Source organism: Gobius niger (assembly GCF_951799975.1).
Source record: "Gobius niger genome assembly, chromosome: 7".
In the NCBI taxonomy this organism is placed as follows: Eukaryota; Metazoa; Chordata; class Actinopteri; order Gobiiformes; family Gobiidae; genus Gobius; species Gobius niger.
Genome location: NC_136858.1, coordinates 7,762,664 through 7,785,684, shown reverse-complemented (window position 1 = coordinate 7,785,684; position 23,021 = coordinate 7,762,664). Strand labels below are relative to the sequence as shown.

The 23,021-nt window shown below is 45.9% G+C and overlaps 1 protein-coding gene across 1 annotated transcript in view; it reads right to left on the bottom strand.

Moving 5' to 3' along the window:
- The window catches only part of atrnl1a (attractin-like 1a), a gene marked incomplete at both ends in the record, with an annotated part of 698,456 nt that overhangs the window by 104,381 nt on the left and 571,054 nt on the right, over positions 1-23,021 (bottom strand). The gene's annotated exons all lie outside the window — the stretch shown is intronic.

Genomic DNA, 23,021 nt, shown 5'->3' with positions numbered 1-23,021 from the left:
AGACTCCTCACGAGAGATGGAGAGTCTCTGAGTGAGTCTATGTTATGTCCCTGTAATGGGCGCACCATGAAAGAGACTTTGTCAAAAGTATTTCTTGGTATTTTTTGATGAAATTGAGAAACTAATAGGCAGTAGGATGAAGCCTGTATCGTTCCAGTTTGTTCCACTAACTGAGGAACTACAAACAAGGTTTACAAATAAAGCCACAAGCGGCGATTATCGGCCCTCGCCGACCGCCCTGCCCCCTTTTGTCTAAATGTTTATCTAAATTTACGGTATTGCTACTGCCTTTATGTGTGTTTGTTTTTTCAGTTTTTTCCCTATGGTCTTAGTTTTAGGATTTTTGGAATGTGCTAATGTGCCCTCTCGGCATCTGACGAAGTTTTTGTCAGAAAAAAAACAACAACGTTTTTTTGACAATGCTCTTAATTTATACATTATACCGAGAAAAATGTGTACACCGCGTTCCAATTATTATGCAAATGACATTTTTCTCTGATTTCCTAAACTGTCAACTCAAATGAGAGTCAGCATCATTTTCAAGTCTTTAACTGGTCGAGGATCATATATATATATAGTAAAAAAAAACCTCAAAATCTACTGTTCCAAATTATTATGCAACTCATCGTTTCAATACATTTTAAAGCTTGTAATTAACTGAAAATGGTCATTTGTTGAATTTGCACTATTAGGAGATCATACTTACTGAAATCAAAAGCTATTTCAATTAAAAACATCTCAATAGGTCAAGTTATATTTTACCATAGGAGCCCTTCTTTGAGCAGCTTCACAATTCTTAAATCCATTAAACTTGTGAGTTTTGGACAGTTTCTGCTTGGATTTCTTTGCAGGATGTCAGAATAACCTCCCAGAGCTGCTGTTTGGATGAAAACTGCCTCCCACCCTCATAGAAGTTTTTCTTGTTGAGGCTCCAAAGGTTCTCAATAGAGCTGAGGTCAGGGGAGGAGGGGATCCACATCATGAGTTTCTCTCGTTTTATGCCCGTTTCTTACAAGGCCCTTCGCCAGCCCTGATAGCGCTCGGGCCTAATAAACCAAAGGTTCTCTACTGGAATCGTGGCAGTAGAGAAAAACAGAACTATATTCTTAGACTGATAACGCCATAACCTTCAGTAGTGCTATCCAATCAGTGCACGTTGTTACAGCTCACATATAAACAATAATGAACATCGATCCGACAGAAGCGCAAGAAAATGATGATTGAAATAAATTGATTGAATTGATTTTTATATGTAGTACACTTTTATACTGAAGTTGTTTTAATTATTTGAGAAATTGACTATGTTTCTACAATGTATTCAATTTATGATGGACAAATGAATGCAAAGTAATGGGAAATTGATATGTAGCCTAAAGGTTTTCCAAAACTAATGAATATAGTTTACTCATCTGTGATCGGATCTCTGCTCTGAGCTCCAGACCAAGTGGAACTTTCACTTTAGAGACGTTTGCTTTATTGCTTTATTTATTTGTTAGGGACAGTGCATGTTAATGGAAAAGCAACACTTGGGCTAATTTCCATCCGTCATCCCCCATGCGTACTCTCATTCCTATTGTACATGTTTTAGTCATGGGGAAACCAGAGTACCCAGAGGAAACCCTCGCAGACACGAGGAGAAGATGCAAGCTCCACACAAAAAGGGCCCGTCCAGGTGGGAATCCAACCTTTGGACCAACACTGACCTGACTCACGCACGGACTTCGTAACTATGGACACACAGTTTCCACGCTCACGCAGCAGCCGCCGCTGACACACTGCATTGGTCTGTAGGTGCTGCGGGCTTATAAAACATGTCTAATTATCTTACCACCACGTTTTGGAATCCTTGCATAACTGCCATTGCCTAATTGCAAAACTAGTTTTAACTTGGTATCTCTAGCAACATGACTTCCATAGCTAGAAAAGCCCACATAAAAGAGTATAACGTTTAGTCAATAGTTTGTTAAAACCCAATAACAATGCTGCATCGATTCAGAATCCTTTCACTGGAATTGACGATGCATCTAAAAAAATACTATTCAAAAATACGGCTAAAACTTCACTGAAATCATGACATTAAAGTCTGCACAGTCCGTGTTGCGCCTGAAGTGTGTATGGTCTGAAGCCGCTCCAAGGCATTGGAACAACTTTTTTCATGATGGTCGTGATCTTAAAATGTAAATTGTCCTTTGAGTTAGAGCTGTGCACATCCTTCTAAGTGTTTACAGTGATGAGGTGTGATGAGGATCAGGGCCGCCTGTTACAGTGATGAGCTGTGATGAGGGGTGTGGTGAGGATCAGGGCCGCCTGTTACAGTGATGAGGTGTGATGAGGGGTGTGGTGAGGATCAGGGCCGCCTGTTTACAGTGATGAGGTGTAATGAGGGGTGTGCTGAGGATCAGGGCCGCCTGTTTACAGTGATGAGGTGTGATGAGGGGTGTGGTGAGGATCAGGGCCGCCTGTTTACAGTGATGAGGTGTGATAAGGGGTGTGGTGAGGATCAGGGCCGCCTGTTACAGTGATGAGGTGTAATGAGGGATGTGGTGAGGATCAGGGCCGCCTGTTACAGTGATGAGGTGTGATGAGGGGTGTGGTGAGGATCAGGGCCGCCTGTTTACAGTGATGAGGTGTGATGAGGGGTGTGGTGAGGATCCCTCATCACTGTTTACAGTGATGAGGTGTAATGAGGGGTGTGGTGAGGATCAGGGCCGCCTGTTTACAGTGATGAGGTGTGATGAGGGGTGTGGTGAGGATCAGGGCCGCCTGTTACAGTGATGAGGTGTGATGAGGGGTGTGCTGAGGATCAGGGCCGCCTGTTACAGTGATGAGCTGTGATGAGGGGTGTGGTGAGGATCAGGGCCGCCTGTTACAGTGATGAGCTGTGATGAGGGGTGTGGTGAGGATCAGGGCCGCCTGTTTACAGTGATGAGCTGTGATGAGGGGTGTGGTGAGGATCAGGGCCGCCTGTTTACAGTGATGAGCTGTGATGAGGGGTGTGGTGAAGATCACTGTTTACAGTGATGAGTTGTGATGAGGGGTGTGGTGAGGATCAGGGCCGCCTGTTACAGTGATGAGTTGTGATGAGGGGTGTGGTGAGGATCAGGGCCGCCTGTTACAGTGATGAGTTGTGATGAGGGGTGTGGTGAGGATCAGGGCCGCCTGTTACAGTGATGAGGTGTGATGAGGGGTGTGGTGAGGATCAGGGCCGCCTGTTACAGTGATGAGGTGTGATGAGGGGTGTGGTGAGGATCAGGGCCGCCTGTTACAGTGATGAGTTGTGATGAGGGGTGTGGTGAGGATCAGGGCCGCCTGTTACAGTGATGAGGTGTGATGAGGGGTGTGGTGAGGATCAGGGCCGCCTGTTACAGTGATGAGGTGTGATGAGGGGTGTGGTGAGGATCAGGGCCGCCGCACCGGTGCCATTCAGGACAAATGTTTAGTCGCATCAGTGAAATTTTTTGGCGCACCAAAATGGTCACACTTTTGAGCCTTGCCCTGGGGTCTCTGGCCAGAAAACCACAATTGTAACTTTCCTGCCTCTGGGTCGGAGGCCCCAATACACACTAATGTAATCACGAAGAAGAAGCTAACAGGGCAAAGCTAACTGCGGGCTAGCGCCACTTGAGCATTATTTACAGCCAATGAATAAAGGAAAAGACGGAGTGTGTGTCTTTGGGTCAGTCACTTTTTTCACAGGTGCTCTTCAAGGATCCAGGTACAACATTTGAAGGAACAAGGAGGTGACCCGAGTCACTCTGACATTAGAAAAAAAAAAAACGTATAGTATAATAGTGCAGGGACATTCCAACAGGCCGACGCAGTTCGACCACAAACGTGGTTTGTGAAAGAGCTCTCTGATGCTCCACAGCAGTACTAAATATAATATATATATATATAAATATATAAAATATTCAGTGGACTGATAAACCCAAAGTTGTTCATGTGTGGAGGAAAAATAGCACAGCACATGGCAAGGCAACTTTATTTATACCGCGCATTTCGTACACAAGGCAACTCAATGCGCCTCAACATCAACATCAAAACCCTCTCCTCGAAGCAGGAGCATCATGGTGTGGGGCTGTGTTGTTACATCAGGACCTGGACAACATGCTATCATTAATATAAAAATTAACATCAACCTGCCATGGGACTACGGATGAAAATTAATATATGGCTAACTCCAGCACATTTACATGTTGAAAGAACACATGTTGATTAATGTGCACTGTCCCAATTCAAATAAAGAATACAAAGAATAATAATAATAATAATAATAATAATAATAATAATAATAATAATAATAATAATAATAATAATAATAATAATAACGATCAGGATGAATCTTGGACCATTCCTCTTTATAAAACTGCTGCAGTTCAGTGAGATTCTGGCTTATTCCACACTCTCCTGTGAATGTTTACATGTTTTGGCACATTAAAAATGGTGTACTTACTTTTTCTTGCCACTGTATACAGTATAGCGCTTTTCCACCTACATTAGGCAAGGAGCCATTTACCCATTCATACACCTATGTGTGCAAACACTGTAGGCAAGGTGGGTGAAGTGTCTTACCCAAGGACACAACACCAGTGTGCATCTGCTGGAGCTGGGATTCGAACCCCCAGCCATCTGATCATGAGACGACCCGCTCTACTACTACTGTCAGGTTCTGAAATGATGTACAAAAGTCTACAACATAAAATAGGTGTACAAGCTTGTGACCGATTTTGGACACGATGTTTCTCCACTCCCGTGAGGCCGAGGGAGTCTCTATCAATATCAGTTGTGGAGATATTGGCCTTTTTATCAGACGATAGCCAATATTGTAAAATACCCAAATATCGGCCCAATTTATCAACATATATTGGCTGGGCCCTACTTTTTTCACATAAAAAATTGTATAATGCACCTTTAATGTACATTGTTCTCTCCAAATGAACAAATTAGTAATGACAAAGCTTTGTTTGTGAAGCTCCTCCAGGGAAACCTCTGTCCTGGCCTGAACCCCCTTCACCTCCAGGATGAACCACAGGACCAGCCAAGGCCTTATCTCCTGCATCCCATCCCACGGTGCTTCACCAATCTCCCACACTTTATTAAAGCGAGTTCTCTTAATCAAATGGACCGGCTGAATTCAGACCATTTTTCACTGCCGCACCGCTGATAGAATAACAACGTTTTCTCATCTTCTATGTGCATGGGCTGCTAGAGCTGGGATGGAAAGGGCAGATCAATTTATCATGTGTGGGTTTTGACACCTGACTTTATTATACTTTTGTGAGGTGGTGACAATTAAACACATCAAAATGCATTTGTCACTTTACGAGAGAACAGATTGTTCAAAGTTCTGCTTTTACTTCCGTTCCGCATGTGTTGCATTTTCAAGATGAACCACCTTCAAATCTTTTCGTAGGTTTGCAAATAAAAGCAAATTATTTTGTGCAGTCTTGATGTGGGTTGGTCACTGTCAACTGTTTATGTTGAGATGTGAAAATGCATTATCCAGGCTCGGTTGATAAGTTTGACACTTGTATTGAGGCACAAGAAATGCATACACCAATTATCCGGTCCAACATACATGGGTGGAAAAGAATGTGAACCCTTTGGAATTTCTCACATTTCTGCCTAAATTGGTCGTGAAATGTGGTCTGATCTTTATTAAAATCACAAGAATGTGTAAACAGTGTCTGCTTAAACTAATACCACCCATTTAAAATGTTCTGGCCATATTTTTATTGGCCATAACATGTAAGCATTCACAGTACAGCATGGATTAAGTGAGTACACCCTTAGGTTCAGTTGCTGGTTGACCCTCCTTTGGCAGCAATGATTTCCTCCATACCTTTCCTGTAGTTGCAGATCAGACGTGCCATCAGGATAAATCTTGGACCATTGCTCTTTACAAAACTGTTGCAGTGAGATTCCTGGGATGTCTGGTGTGAATGGTTTTCTTGAGGTCATTCCAGAGCATCTCAGTCAGGTTTAGGTCAGGACTTTGACTGGACCATTGCAGAACACGCATTTTATTCTTCTGAAAACATCCTGAAGTGAATTTGCTTTTATGCTTCAGGTCATTTTCAGCAGCACCCATCCTCTTTTGAGCTTCAACTGTTCTTGAAAATATTGTTATTTCATAATTTTTTACCTCATTCTGCGCTGTGCTCTTGGAGTCATCTGAACAGGGCGGACACTACTTGGAAGTGAAGCAACAGTGAAGCCAGACTGTCTCCATTTATAGACACTTTATCTAACTGTGGATTTATGAACAGACATTTAGAGATGGTTCTGTAACCTTTTCCAGCTTTATACAAATCAATAATTCTTGATCGTAGGTCCTCAGAGAGCTCTTTTGAGCGAGGCATGAGACAATTCTTAACTAGTGTGTGTTTTTCAGTGCCCAGGGCAACTGTAAGCCACACTGTGACTGGACTTCAGGTTGGCTCACACCTGACTCTAAATAACTCTGTATAAATATGTCTAATTAGCTCTCACTTATTTCACACAGTCCTGTGAATGTTTACATGTTATGGCCAATACAAATATGACAATGTTTGGGTGGTATTAGTTTAATCAGACACTGTTTAATAAAGGTCAGACCACATCTTATGACGAATTTATGCAGAAATGTGAGAAATTCCAAAGTGTTTGCATACATTCTCCTCCTGTATGTAATATATGCTGTACTTGTGAAGGTCCTGGTTAATAAACAAAAGGTACACAAATGTAAATCAGACTGGAGATGGAAAGTGATTAGCGCCCACTATAATGACCTGCAGCACGTGAGGACATGACTGCTGAGGCTGGATATGGCCTTCGGGAAGATTCTTCCCTCATTGTATGGCCAGAGAATTATATATGTTGTGAAGTAGATGAGTCTTTGGCCCAACATAAATTAACTTGAATGTGAAGACTGTGTACACAGCACAATGGTGTAGTTACATAAACTATGTTTGTTTTCATATGTGGTATGAAAAACCCTTTACGTACTATTTTCTTTTATACAGAACCAGTCAAATATTTGGAAACCCTTTCTATGTATTAGCATTTCTATATATTCAGCTCTATTTAAATTACGACATTAAACTTTGAATGAACACATGGGATTACGAAGGAAACAAAAAAGGGTGAAAAAACTCAAAATCTGTTTTATATATTTTATATTCTTCAAAATGGCCACCCTTTATTCTTGGCATTCTCTCGCTGAGCTTCATAAGGTCCTTGTCCTGGAAATGGTTTGTGAAGTCAACAGTCTGTGAAGTCCAAACTATTTCTGTGATGACATCGTGAATTTAAAATATAATTCCATATATGTTCATAAATGAACGCCTTCAGTGAGAATCTACAATGGAAATAGTCTTGAAATAAAAGAAAAAAAAAATACATTTCCATCTTTTGAAGGGAGTAACATAATGAATGCTGTTAGCAATTCAAACTACTGATGTCATGCTGTACTTATTTCCTCTCACTCTGACTGTGAGATTTCTGACTACAGCCTCATTTGTTTAAGCTCTGAAAATACAGTGAAGCATTTTGATGCCCATGTTCATAAAGAATTCTCAAACACTCAATATGTGTATCCATTTACTAAGCATTTTGAGCCGGTGATGTGATTCTGCAATTGTTGCATTGCATTTTGTTGTTTGTTAGAAGTGTTTTAAGAAAATATCAGTTCTGACCTGAGTAATGTGCCAAAGCACTAGGAAATTATCCCATAACCCCAAACAATGCATTCCCCTAAAGGAGGAATCAAGTCAAGCACTCACTATTTTGGCCCAGTATAAGGTAACTCAAAGAGAGTCCCTTATTTTCCAGCTCTGTGGCTGCCCTAACCGTGACGATGTACATGGCGGACCCAACACTTGTGGGTTTATTTATACCCACAGGTGGAATTGGTTTGCAGTTGACAGTTGGCTTGCAATTTGATCCCATTCATAAACAACCAAATACAAAAACAATATAATATAAAATCATCCACATACACAAGGATAATAAGCCCTGTTCGCCATGTTTCTGCGTTTTATCTCAATGCAGTGCTGTTGTCTTTGTGGTTTCTTTAAAAGCAATGTTTCTTGGAGTAATCACTTAGATGACATTCAAAACTGCCAATAGGACATGAAAACTTCATAAAAATAATATGTCTTTTTAACCCAATGATATATAATAAATCGTACATTTCTGCATGTTTAAAAATATACAGAAGGGTCAGCAGGTCCTCCCCTGAGACGTTTAGTAGAACTCAGGTGTCATTTCCACTATGTTAGTGGGTTTTATATGAGGTTTTAAACAAGTTGTTATGGATACATTTAATAGACAACTTTAACAGTTGCTATTCCAAATTTTCACTCATTCATTAGTAACCTTTGTGTAATTGGCACTGTATTTTTGAGCCAACTTTATCCAAAGGGCACCAAACTGATCCCCATCTACAATAAGATGAAAGTGCCCCTGCTCCTGGCAGTGCCACAGACACCGTTACACTCACACAGAGCTGCTGTAAATCCTGTCAAACGTCTGAACCGTGCTCCCCTGAGGTTTTAAACCTGCCTAAACACAGAGGGATGTTGTGAGAGTCAAATACTCTCTGTCTGCGGCGCTTCATCTCAAACCAGCTGCTTCAGCCATCGTCTTCTCTTTGGACTGCAGATCAGCAGGAAGCAATTCAGGAATATTAGGGGGATTTTCATTACAAGCTGACACTCACATTTCAATCAGTACAATCCCCAGAAAGTGTATATATATATATATATATATATATTTAGAGGCGTCACTGTCAGCTGCTACTGAACCAGGCTCAGTTATGTGACGGTTATGTCAGACATATGGGTGTCCGACAGACTGTAGATTTCTGAAATGTAAATCACAGAAAACACAACTCCAGATACGTTTTTGATAAGGGAACAATGTGGTAGAGAGCTCTAGCAAGTTGATTTTCTGACTCAAACTTGCAACAAAACATTGACTCCACGACCACAGTGCCAGTCAGTGGGCTGGGCTGCATGTGTGCCCCGGTGTAATCAATGGCAGTTAGCAGGCAGTGTGTCAGGCCTGATGAATGCTTTAATCAGGCTGAGACAGGAGCAGGCTCTTCAGGGCTCTCAGCGATAACTCTGCTCCTCCACAGACAAACTTTACTGTTTTTACTATAGCGTCCTGACACCAGTTTCATGCAGTGAGGCCAGTGGGTAGAGCTTTCAACAAGAGCGATGGGCTGAGACATGGACCTCAGCTGATGTGAAAGCCATTGCAGACAATACTTCGTACCAAAACCAGACAATATTTTGGCTTCTACTGCCATGCCGTGACATCAGCTGCTTCTTATCTTGATTCATTTACAAATACAACAATCATTTACATTTTGGAATGTATTTACTTTTTTGTTTTAGTTCCTTCCATACATTTCTTTTGCTACACTTATCCCTCAGTCCAAAACATCCGCCACTTCACTACTAAAAGAAACAATCAGCAGTTTGCTCTGACACTACGGGATCCCGACATGTCCCAGTTTTAGGTTTGTCTGATGTGAAGGGGAGGGAGGAGGGGCTTAGGGTCAGACTGCTTGTCTTTCCAGGAAGTAAGGTTATGCATTTCTAACCTAAAAAAGTAATACATAGTGATATGTATGTTTTAATTAGGCTGGTAATTAGACATTTAAAAACCCCTCTGAACAAAACCTCAAGAAATTGTAAATTCAAAGACTGTAGGAGCTACTAAAGTGGATCTTTTGTTGCTACAGTGGAATGATTCTCACACTGGAGCTTTGACCGATTACTCACAGAGCCACTGCTGCCCCCTCCACCCTGCAGCTGTAAGGACCAACTTGATTTGTATGAAAATGTTCATGCAAATTTATTGTATGAAATCATGAAATTGTCGGCCTTCATGCTTGGTCGGCGTCCACGGGATTGTCGGCCAAGAACAGTACAGCTACATCTCCGATCAAACGGCAGCAGATGAGCGTGTCAGATGGAAATGTATGAATAGGTGTGACAGTCCACTTCACACTAGAGCTTATACTCTAATGTAAAAGTGCTCGGGCATAACTCCTGAGATCTGCTATTCCAGCGGTGCCATCCGAGCAGAACCATGCCATCCATCTAATACAGCGAACACGGTCTAATCCCATGCAGGCTCATAGAGGAGCCCTGTTGTCCAAGGGGGATGATCTCAGAGCCAATACTGCACTTGAGTTGTATTGGCCTTTGGAGAGATTGCCATTATTATTTAATATTCAGTTTTAGTTAATTACTTTGACAAAAGTACCAGTACAAATCTGCAGGGCAATGTCCCAGTTGTGCATGACATGATGACCGCTACACTATTCATGCCTAGCTTTCTCCTCATTGACCAAATAGTCGTTCTTTTTCCGATTGTGTATTTGTGTATTCATGGCCTATGGTTCCTTAATGTGACAGTGAGAAGTATGACCTGTTAATCCAGCAATCCATGTTCAACTCTTTGGAGCACCTCAAAGTACTGTATTTACTGTACTTGTTTGAAATAGAATGTTGGGATGTGCACTGAATATTTCTTACTGAAATGCAGTCATCAGCACGTCTGGCAACCATTGTACTGACCCTAGTGCATGGTACTGAGAAACCCAGGATCCTAAAGTGATGGAAGCAAGATATTGTCATCATTGTTATGTCCAAAGTACGCTGGTATGTGGCAGTACTGCACATGTGGTTCCATGGTGTAATGGTTATCACTCTGGATGCTGAATTCAGCGATCTGAGTTCAAGTCTCGGTGGAACCTCCAAGTACGAGATGCACCAGGCTGTACCTATTTGATGGCCTGCTCCTCATTGAGCCAAGTAATGGCTACTTTGTTGTAACCAATCTTGCTAATGCTAACTTTATTCTCTGTCCCTCGTCCCAAATCTTAACACTAACCGTCCAATGAGAATATGCATAGGAGTCACTTTTAACCCTAACATAAAAAGTGATATCAGCTTTGAAAAAGGAGAATAAAGCCAGCTGAGCACAGTCTGTGTATTTTGGAGCTGAACAAAGAGCCGCTCACACTCGACTGCGGCTCATTTACATCATAAAACAGAGAAAGGAGAAAGGGTTTGGAGCAACGACATGGGAGGAAATAACTGCACTCTCGTGTTTGGCAACCTCTCTGACAGTGGCTGAGGGGTTTGCACTTTCACCCCACAGCAAGAAGGTCCTCAGTCTAATTCCGGGCTTTGCAGGTGTTTCTCTATGTCTGGATGAGTTTGCTTTGTTTGCTCCATTTCCATCAACTCAAATCATGCACGACAGGCTGAACCTCCAGAGCAGGGACGGGTGTCTTTGTTTTTTTTGTTCCTATAATCTTAACAGTGCTTGATTTATGATACCAATATCTGAAACATACTTTTATAGTGACCTATGCTTGAGTAAAAATAATACTTCTCACACACTGCCAACAAACACAAACACTGCAAAAATAGTTTCTTAGGATTAGGACCACGTTTCTGTCCTGAGACCTTCATCAGGCAAAATGCTTAAGAGCCACTTTTTTTTCCACCTGGGGCTACATCCATTGATTTATGTAATATGATGCACTGCTGTCACTGCTGAATAAATATATACACTTTATAATGTACATATTTTATCTACATTTTCTAAGGTGTGTTTGATGTGTATAAATGGGTTGATCATTTTTGACAGTGTCTCCTTTTGTCTCCTGTGTCTCCACCCCTTGGGTGCCAGTCACACCCTACTTAAGACTGGTCACCTGGAGCTCTTAAGCAATTTGCCTGATGAAGGTCTCAGGCCCGAAACGTTGGCCTAATCCTAATAAACTCTTTTTGCACGGTTGGCAGTGTGCGGGAAGTATTATTTTTACTCATGTACGCACCTGCCTCAAGTAACTGATGTGTGAAGTTTCTCTTCTACAGTTACCTATGCTGCAGTTTTTAGAGAACCATAAACTTGCATGCCATCCCATAACTCACCAAGTATTAACTTGGACTGATTTAACCTTATTTAGTCAGAAAATACATTTTTTTAGTTAGCACCTTGTGACGGTTTTGAGGTTTTCTGTGCTACAGGGGAGTTTGTGTTGGGGTGCCAGCCAGGTATCTCTCCTGACAAGTAGGATATTTTTTATGTTTTAGTTGATTAGTTACCGGTCACACAAGGACTTACACCAGCCTGTATAAACCCTTTTCTTGTAAACGAGGTGAATGACATTAAATGAAACGGTCCACACAAATAATTTAAAGAGTCCAGCAAGTGTATTTACAATTCTAGAAAAAGTGTCCTCAGCAGTGAAATCTGTCCCCTCCCCAAAGTTCTGGGCGGGCAAACATTCAGTTTACTCCCCACAGGGATTGCTCCACAGCACAAGCTGTAGATAAAACATACTGAGATGCAATGAGGCGCTATATACAGGCAGAGCGGGATCACACACAAAACAGAGGAACCAGTCCCACCTCATCCTTATTCCAGCCCCAATCGTCTCTGTCGGAGGCGCCTCGTCTCTGCCTGTCACTGCCTCGTCTCTGTCTGTCACTGCCTCGTCTCTGTCTGTCGCTGCCTCGTCTCTGTCTGTCGCTGCCTCGTCTCTGTCTGTCGCTGCCTCGTCTCTGTCTGTCGCTGCCTCGTCTCTGTCTGTCGCTGCCTCGTCTCTGTCTGTCGCTGCCTCGTCTCTGTCTGTCGCTGCCTCGTCTCTGTCTGTCGGTGCCTCGTCTCTGTCTGTCGGTGCCTCGTCTCTGTCTCTGCCTCGTCTCTGTCGCTGCCTCGTCTCTATCGCTGCCTCGTCTCTGTCTCTGCCTCGTCTCTGTCTCTGCCTCGTCTCTGTCGCTACCTCGTCTCTGTCTCTGCCTCGTCTCTGTCGCTGCCTCGTCTCTGTCGCTGCCTCGTCTCTGTCTGTCGGTGCCTTGTCTCTGTCTCTGCCTTGTCTCTGTCTCTGCCTCGGCTCTGTCTCGTCTCTGTCGCTGCCTCGACTCTGTCACTGCCTCGTCTCTGTCACTGCCTCATCTCTGTCTGTCGCTGCCTCGTCTCTATGTGTCGGTGCCTCGTCTGTCTGTTGGTGCCTCGTCTGTCTGTTGGTGCCTCGTCTCTGTCACTGCCTCGTCTCTGTCTGTCGCTGCCTCGTCTCTGTCACTGCCTCGTCTCTGTCTGTCGCTGCCTCGTCTCTGTCACTGCCTCGTCTCTGTCTGTCGCTGCCTCGTCTCTGTCACTGCCTCGTCTCTGTCACTGCCTCGTCTCTGTCACTGCCTCGTCTCTGTCACTGCCTCGTCTCTGTCTGTCGCTGCCTCGTCTCTATGTGTCGGTGCCTCGTCTGTCTGTTGGTACCTCGTCTGTCTGTCGGTGCCTCGTCTCTGTCACTGCCTCGTCTCTGTCACTGCCTCGTCTGTCTGTCGCTGCCTCGTCTCTGTCTGTCGGTGCCTCGTCTCTGTCTGTCGGTGCCTCGTCTGTCTGTTGGTACCTCGTCTGTCTGTTGGTGCCTCGTCTCTGTCACTGCCTCGTCTCTGTCACTGCCTCGTCTCTGTCGCTGCCTCGTTTCTGTCTGTCGGTGCCTCGCCTCTTTCTGTCGGTGCCTCGCCTCTGTCTGTCACTGCCTCGTCTCTGTCGCTGCCTTGTCTCTGTCGCTGCCTCATCTCTATGTGTCGGTGCCTCGTCTCTGTCTGTCACTGCCTCGTCTCTGTCGCTCCCTCGTCTCTATGTGTCGGTGCCTCGTCTGTCTGTCGCTGCCTCGTCTCTGTCTGTCGGTGCCTCGTCTCTGTCTGTCGGTGCCTCGTCTGTCTGTTGGTACCTCGTCTGTCTGTTGGTGCCTCGTCTGTCTGTTGGTGCCTCGTCTCTGTCACTGCCTCGTCTCTGTCACTGCCTCGTCTGTCTGTCGCTGCCTCGTCTCTGTCTGTCGGTGCCTCGTCTCTGTCTGTCGGTGCCTCGTCTCTGTCTGTCGGTGCCTCGTCTCTGTCTGTCAGTGCCTCGTCTCTGTCTGTCGGTGCCTCGTCTGTCTGTTGGTACCTCGTCTGTCTGTTGGTGCCTCGTCTCTGTCACTGCCTCGTCTCTGTCACTGCCTCGTCTCTGTCGCTGCCTCGTTTCTGTCTGTCGGTGCCTCGCCTCTTTCTGTCGGTGCCTCGCCTCTGTCTGTCACTGCCTCGTCTCTGTCGCTGCCTTGTCTCTGTCGCTGCCTCATCTCTATGTGTCGGTGCCTCGTCTCTGTCTGTCACTGCCTCGTCTCTGTCGCTGCCTCGTCTCTGTCGCTCCCTCGTCTCTATGTGTCGGTGCCTCGTCTGTCTGTCGCTGCCTCGTCTCTGTCTGTCGGTGCCTCGTCTCTGTCTGTCGGTGCCTCGTCTGTCTGTTGGTACCTCGTCTGTCTGTTGGTGCCTCGTCTGTCTGTCGGTGCCTCGTCTCTGTCTGTCGGTGCCTCGTCTCTGTCTGTCGGTGCCTCGTCTCTGTCTGTCAGTGCCTCGTCTCTGTCTGTCGGTGCCTCGTCTGTCTGTTGGTACCTCGTCTGTCTGTTGGTGCCTCGTCTCTGTCACTGCCTCGTCTCTGTCACTGCCTCGTCTCTGTCTGTCGGTGCCTCGTCTCTGTCTGTCGGTGCCTCGTCTGTCTGTTGGTACCTCGTCTGTCTGTTGGTGCCTCGTCTGTCTGTTGGTGCCTCGTCTCTGTCACTGCCTCGTCTCTGTCACTGCCTCGTCTGTCTGTCGCTGCCTCGTCTCTGTCTGTCGCTGCCTCGTCTCTATGTGTCGGTGCCTCGTCTGTCTGTTGGTGCCTCGTCTCTGTCACTGCCTCGTCTCTGTCACTGCCTCGTCTGTCTGCCGCTGCCTCGTCTCTGTCTGTCGGTGCCTCGTCTCTGTCTGTCGGTGCCTCGTCTCTGTCTGTCGGTGATTCGTCTCTGTCTGTCGGTGCCTCGTCTCTGTCTGTCAGTGCCTCGTCTCTGTCTGTCGGTGCCTCGTCTGTCTGTTGGTACCTCGTCTGTCTGTTGGTGCCTCGTCTCTGTCACTGCCTCGTCTCTGTCACTGCCTCGTCTCTGTCTGTCGGTGCCTCGTCTCTGTCTGTCGGTGCCTCGTCTGTCTGTTGGTACCTCGTCTGTCTGTTGGTGCCTCGTCTGTCTGTTGGTGCCTCGTCTCTGTCACTGCCTCGTCTCTGTCACTGCCTCGTCTGTCTGTCGCTGCCTCGTCTCTGTCTGTCGCTGCCTCGTCTCTATGTGTCGGTGCCTCGTCTGTCTGTTGGTGCCTCGTCTCTGTCACTGCCTCGTCTCTGTCACTGCCTCGTCTGTCTGCCGCTGCCTCGTCTCTGTCTGTCGGTGCCTCGTCTCTGTCTGTCGGTGCCTCGTCTCTGTCTGTCGGTGCCTCGTCTCTGTCTGTCGGTGCCTCGTCTCTGTCTGTCAGTGCCTCGTCTCTGTCTGTCGGTGCCTCGTCTCTATGTGTCGGTGCCTCGTCTGTCTGTTGGTACCTCGTCTGTCTGTTGGTGCCTCGTCTCTGTCACTGCCTCGTCTCTGTCACTGCCTCGTCTGTCTGTCGCTGCCTCGTCTCTGTCTGTCGGTGCCTCGTCTCTGTCTGTCGGTGCCTCGTCTCCGTCGCTGCCTCGTCTCTATGTGTCGGTGCCTCGTCCGTCTGTCGCTGCCTCGTCTCTATGTGTCGGTGCCTCGTCTGTCTGTTGGTGCCTCGTCTGTCTGTTGGTGCCTCGTCTGTCTGTTGGTACCTCGTCTGTCTGTTGGTGCCTCGTCTCTGTCACTGCCTCGTCTCTGTCACTGCCTCGTCTCTGTCACTGCCTCGTCTGTCTGTCGCTTCCTCGTCTCTGTCTGTCGGTGCCTCGTCTCTGTCTGTCGGTGCCTCGTCTCTGTCGCTGCCTCGTCTCTGTCACTGCCTCGTCTCTATGTGTCGGTGCCTCGTCCGTCTGTCGCTGCCTCGTCTGTCTGTTGGTACCTCGTCTGTCTGTTGGTGCCTCGTCTCTGTCACTGCCTCGTCTCTGTCACTGCCTCGTCTGTCTGTCGCTGCCTCGTCTCTGTCTGTCGGGGCCTCGTCTCTGTCTGTCGGTGCCTCGTCTGTCTGTTGGTACCTCGTCTGTCTGTTGGTGGCTCGTCTCTGTCACTGCCTCGTCTCTGTCACTGCCTCGTCTCTGTCTGTCGCTGCCTCGTCTCTGTCGCTGCCTCGTCTCTGTCTGTCGGTGCCTCGTGTCTGTCTGTCGGTGCCTCGTCTCTGTCACTGCCTCGTCTCTATGTGTCGGTGCCTCGTCCGTCTGTCGCTGCCTCGTCTGTCTGTTGGTGCCTCGTCTCTGTCACTGCCTCGTCTCTGTCACTGCCTCGTCTGTCTGTCGCTGCCTCGTCTCTGTCTGTCGGTGCCTCGTCTCTGTCTGTCGGTGCCTCGTCTCTGTCGCTGCCTCGTCTCTATGTGTCGGTGCCTCGTCCGTCTGTCGCTGCCTCGTCTCTATGTGTCGGTGCCTCGTCTGTCTGTTGGTGCCTCGTCTGTCTGTTGGTGCCTCGTCTGTCTGTTGGTACCTCGTCTGTCTGTTGGTGCCTCGTCTCTGTCACTGCCTCGTCTCTGTCACTGCCTCGTCTCTGTCACTGCCTCGTCTGTCTGTCGCTTCCTCGTCTCTGTCTGTCGGTGCCTCGTCTCTGTCTGTCGGTGCCTCGTCTCTGTCGCTGCCTCGTCTCTGTCACTGCCTCGTCTCTATGTGTCGGTGCCTCGTCCGTCTGTCGCTGCCTCGTCTGTCTGTTGGTGCCTCGTCTGTCTGTTGGTGCCTCGTCTGTCTGTTGGTACCTCGTCTGTCTGTTGGTGCCTCGTCTCTGTCACTGCCTCGTCTCTGTCACTGCCTCGTCTGTCTGTCGCTGCCTCGTCTCTGTCTGTCGGTGCCTCGTCTCTGTCTGTCGGTGCCTCGTCTGTCTGTTGGTACCTCGTCTGTCTGTTGGTGGCTCGTCTCTGTCACTGCCTCGTCTCTGTCACTGCCTCGTCTCTGTCTGTCGCTGCCTCGTCTCTGTCTGTCGCTGCCTCGTCTCTGTCTGTCGGTGCCTCGTCTCTATCTGTCGGTGCCTCGTCTGTCTGTTGGTACCTCGTCTGTCTGTTGGTGCCTCGTCTCTGTCACTGCCTCGTCTCTGTCACTGCCTCGTCTGTCTGTCGCTGCCTCATCTCTGTCTGTCGGTGCCTCGTCTCTGTCTGCACCTCGTCCCTGTCTGCACCTCGTCCCTGTCGGTGCCTCGTCCCTGCCGCTGCTTCGTCCCTGACGGCACTTTGTCCCTTTGTGCCTCATCCCTGTCAATGCAGTCGTTGTCAGCAGTTCTCTGAGCCCAGGGCCACTGTGTTTCTGCTTGTTCTGACTAACAGCTACAAGCCTCGGATCTATACGGCCTTTCAGTCTGCCTGTCTCTGTGGCCTCTCTAATTAGCTTCACTAATCAATGGAGATTTACACCACCAGGATGTTGGGCCCTGTTGGGACTGCCGAACGTACTATAGCAAGATCCCATCATCCGCGTAATGCTTTGGTCTGTTAGGCCCTCAAAATTAAAATGTGAGTGGTCGAGTGTGTATCCATGTGGCTTCTTGCAGTTTTTGTGAATTTATAAGACAATACATTTGCCTTTGACTGCACCAAAAACCACCAACTGACTGAACTCCCCAATCCCCAAAACAGAACACTGAGTCAAAACCTTGAACACAATTGATGGTTTCTACAGGTCTCTTCTCTTTTTCAGACACAGGGCACTTTTTTCACTCTAAAAACACATTTGTCATTTACAGCAACACGAGACAAATAGAACACATCTTTTTTTTTTTTTCAAAGACACAGTAACAGTCCGATTCAAAATGCCAACCTTTGTTATCAGAGTCTACCATCTGAGCCACTGTTGCCCCTCTGAGGTCCACAAACTGAGCATCCTGACCAACAGCCTGACACAACTAATGCAGTGATTAAGTTACAACAGTCTTCAACTGAACTCTGGAAAAACCGAAACACGTTGCCCCAGATAATGCCATCCCCACTATGAAACAGCACTTAGGCGTTGGCAGCTGAACTGCCAGATAAACAGGAGAGCCCTCATTACACTGGTGTTGAAATCCTTGCACTGGTTCCCTGTTGAGTATTGTGTTCAGTTTAAATTGTTGGTGCTTTCCAGCCCTACATGGTCAGGCTCCTACATTGCTGACCTACAGAAGCCCATGTCTGCACTTACTAATGGTTCCATGTACCTGCTTTAAACCTTGAGGAGAGCGATCTTTCAAAGTTGTAGCGCCCCGACTTTGGAGTGAACTTCCTCTCAGCCGTCAAAAAACACCTAAAAATGCATCTTTTTAGGAAAGCATTCTCGTCCTGCTAACTCTGCACTACCTGTGATTGTAAAGGTTGTATTCTTAGATTTGCTGTTTTTATTAAGTTGTACTACTGTGAGGCACTTTGTGACATAGTCTCTGTGAAAAGCGCTATACAATAAAGTTTACTTACTTACTTTCGCAGAGCTCTAAGTTTTCTTTTGTTGGTTCTGTCTCCAAAGGCTGAGTCACTACAGAGTCACAGACGGTCACTCAGTGTCCAAGGCCCAATGCTTAAGCTATGACACATACGGCTATGACGCAACTGTTCTCCAGATACTTTAACTTTCAAAAGCCATGCACAAACTACATTCAGAAGCTCCAAGATTGTTGTCATGGTACTTTTTTTTTTATCAGTCTGTGAAGGTGTGTGGAATATCCAAGACTAAAACTGCATGACATCATGACATCATGCAGTGGTACTGAGTGCTGAGAGCTCTGGAGGGGGACATGTTGAACTACTATGACATCTGTGACTGAAAGCAAACTGTGGCCCTGGGACACAACATGTACTCAGGCTGTAGGAAACTGAATTCAATATAAAATCTATCTCTCAATCATACATAAACATAATTATAATATACATCTATACATATGCCCTGGCACAACTACACCCAACAGTGACCTAATAACCTCCCATAATATGGAGCTGTTCACAATGTCTGATGAATAAAAGTAGCTGAATCTTCCCCGAAACCGATGTTTCCTGACCAACCACAGAGCAGAAGCTGTGCCTCGTGGCTGTACAGGAATTTAACATCAGTCATCAGGAAATCACTGCCAGACTCTATGAATAAAAAAAATCCCCAAATATCCCTAAAGGGACCCTTTACAAAGCCTGACGGGGTCAGGATATGTACTATTTGATTCAGAAAGTTCTTGTTGTTGTATATAGCTGGATATTTAAGGGTTCTTGCTTTATCACTGAATTGTTGTAAATAAAAAAAAATCTTGGGCGACGACCCCTGACCCTCCTTACGTTCCTTGAGTTTGGTCATTCCACATAGGCTTCGAGTTATGTTATCCTACACTTACTGCCTGTCCACATTTTGATGTACATTCAAACTAAAATAAGATTAACATTAGAGTTACAGAGTAACACTAAACTGTCCACAAGGCATGCTATTTTTTGTTTTTTTAAAAGTGTAACACTGTGCAAGTGTAGCACTGTAAATACTGTAAATCGCTGTGAAGCTTAAAATGATTTGTAGTGGAGGCAATTAGAGCACTGCAATAATCAGAGCGAGTCAAGTAAACTGTCTGAACTTGAGAATGGCCTGCAGCACCACCTCATGACATCAGAAGGTGATTTGAGCTCTGGAGAAGGAAACAGACAAACAACACAAGTCCAGGTGTGATTTTGATGAGAGAACAGCTTTATGACAAAAGGAGGGTTTGGATGTAAACCCGGGACCATCTGTGCTCTCTGGCACAGCGACACGTCCCATACTAAAGGTTAGATCAATGTTGCTCTTGTCCTCTCTGTAAAATAAATGTGTGTGGACATAAACCCTTTTTACAGACATATGAGGACTTCATTATCATTATGGTCTTTTCATAGCCCACTGCCCCTCGTCACTGTTCACTCACTCCTTTTGGTCTCCCCCGGCAACACAGTTTAGCCCATTTAGCATGTGGCCCATTAGTGCTGCGCCCATCTGTCTCTCTGCCTGCCCAACACTCACCACGTTCACATGCTGAGCGCTTCACTGTCCTGTCTCCACATGGCCTCAAGCAACATCAGGAGTCCCCAGACAACTGCACATACTAGGGTTGGAACGATCCACTTTTGTCACGATCCAATATGCATCATGATGCATGCTATATGTTTATTTCAAAATGTGTGAAGAGTTTATCAACCAAATGCCATATGACATCTATTGAAGTGTTAAAGGAACAGGCCACCGTTTTTACATACTGAGATACAGTGCCTCTGGAAAGAGTATAGCACCACTGCGAACTTACTAAGACACGGCCGTCCACCTAAACCAACAGACCGAACAAGTAGAGCACTGGTACGAAATGCAACCAAGTGCCCCAAGATAACTCTGGAGGAGCTGTGAAGTCCTGCCGCTGAGCTCGAGGAATCTGGACATGGGACAACTATAAGTCGTACTCTACACAAATCTGGACGAGTGGCAAGAAGAAAGTCATTATCGAAAGGAGGTCATAAGAAATCCTGTTTGAAGTTTGCTAGAAGTCATACGAAAGACAAAAATTGAACTTTTTGGCCCAAATGTAAAACGTTGTGTACGGAGCAAACCTAACACTGCTCATGGTCCTGAGTGCACCATCCCTAGTGTCAAATATGGGGGGGAGCATCATGCTGTGGGGCTGCTTTATCTCAGCGGGGACTGGGAAGATCGTAAGAATAGTTGTGAACATGGATGGAGCCAAATACAGGGACATTTTGGAGGGAAACCTGCTGGAGTCAGCAAGAGAACTGAGGCTGAGGCAGAGATTCACCTTCAGCAGGACAATGACTAAACACAAAGATAAATCTACTATGGAATGGTTTAAAAAAAAAAACATATTAATGTGTTAGAATGGCCCAGTCAAAGTCCTGACCTAAATCCTATTGAAAATTTGTGGAATAATCTGAAAACTGTTCACAAACGCTCCCCTTCTAATCTGACAGAGCATTAATAATTAATTAATAATAATATTAATACTTATGCAACTTTTCACTTTTCTATTTTAAAAAAAATAACAGAATCATGTATCATTTTGCCTTCACTTCACAGTTGTCGGTTACTTGTGTGTGAACGTTCAGTAAAAAAATCTGACATGACAAAATGTGCAAAAGTTCAAGGTGTATTAGCACTTTCGAGAGGCACTTTCACCTGAGCTTAGACAAGTTGACGCGTAGCGTCTAGTCTTTATACCTGGTATTTAACATGTTGTTAGCGTTTAGCCTCTCCTCCTCTCCTCTATGGGGCCAAACGGGGGTGAAGTTAGAAGCGACCAAGCTCTTCCATGTTTTCCCTATTTAAATAAAGTTACCTGAGCTGTTACATGATCCAAGAAATCCAAACAATTAAACATGTCAATTTTTGTCAACAAAGGTGCAAGAATACCTTAGGAGCAGGAAAAGACAAAGTGCTCAGGACGTCAGTGACAACATTATTTTGAAGGAGGGTGCTCTGTGACGTTTGCGCAGTAGTCGAAGAGCTCTTAAGGTATTCTCCTTCTTCTTCTTCTTCTTCTTCTTCTTCTTCTTGGCTTGTGGCTCTATTTTATCTTGATTCTATGTAAGGAAATGGTCAATGCTCACATTTATACAGAGCTTTTCTACCTTTACTAGGCACTCTAAGTGCTTTACATCAAGGAAACACTCAACCATTTACACTCTCCAATGTACAGGCACTGGACACTGGACACCCCACCCCCCAATCAAATTATCCGTCATCACCCTCCCACCTGCCCAAATGCCACACTGCGTTATCATTTACCCTGACCTCTCATTGGCCGGCTGCCACCATCCCATCAACCCCATCAACCAATTAGACCCCGCGGCTGACCGCTCCACTTCCTGACCTTTGTCCAATTACATGGCTCCGCGAAGGTGAAAGAGCGTGGAGGTCACGCCTCTGACTGGATATGAGCGGAGTAACAGGCCGACACAAGGCCCGGAGAGAAGGGGAGCGTTACATCTTCATAAGGCCGTAATGTGAGGAGATGTTTAATCATTCCCGGGCTAATGCACTGTCAAATCCAATCCCATTCACTGTGGGGGGGCAGAGGGGGGGACACACGGGGACATGAGCACCAATGAACCAGCGGCATGGCATCAGGCGGAGCAGCTGGACGATAGATTCAGAAAAAATAACAGAAGGCATACAGCTCTAATGTAGGGCTTTTTTACGATACCAGCACTTTAACGATATTTGGTTTACGATACGATACCTGAATGACGAGAATAAAAAGTCGCAAAAATAAGAAAATAATTGGAGAATAATTTTGAAAAATAGGATGAAAAGTGTGAGCAAAAAATGACCCAACAAAGTCACTTCCTTTAATGATGTCCCTGGGCAACAGCATCAGCATTTCCAAGGAACGGGGAGAAAATAGGGACAATATAAGAACAAAAAATATATAAGAACAAAAAATAGGCAAATATTGTGGGGGGGGGGGATCATGTATTTGAGCTGAAACAACCAAGGCCCTTACCAAATCGACTTTGTGGAGCTTTTAACCATGTTTTTAAGTGATTTCCTTATCACAATCACCCCCAAAGAGCATCTTGGCTTCATGCAGGAAGTGCCTGAAGGAAGTGCCTGAAGCGTCCACGCTGCCCCTGTACCGAAAACAAACGCACCCTCTGAGCATCTGAACAGACGTCATGTTTGCACCGAAAGCTGTGAAGAAGGAGCTCTTTCTAACCTACTCTGGACGCCTGTTCTTTTTTCTTACCTAATGCTAATGTCATGGCGAAAATACGAAGAGGCCACTCGCCAGTAGGGCATGAACAGACTAGTCGACTTCTGCGTAAGAGTCGACCTCATGTTTACAGAGTCGACGAGTCGTGTGTTTGTCTCTTTCTCCCTCCCTCTCTCTCTCTGCCTAATTTCAACATTAATGTCAAGGTGGAACCTCTATTCCGTGTTTCGGCGGGACAATAAACAGCGTTGCACCATAGCAGACCAGTGGCTAGTTGTTTTTACCGTTAGCGTTCACTTTTTAGTGTCTACATAGAGTTCCACCCGCGTAATCACCTGCGCAGCCGAAATGGAGACTCTCCACCGTCAGCACCACGGCCCGACGCACATGC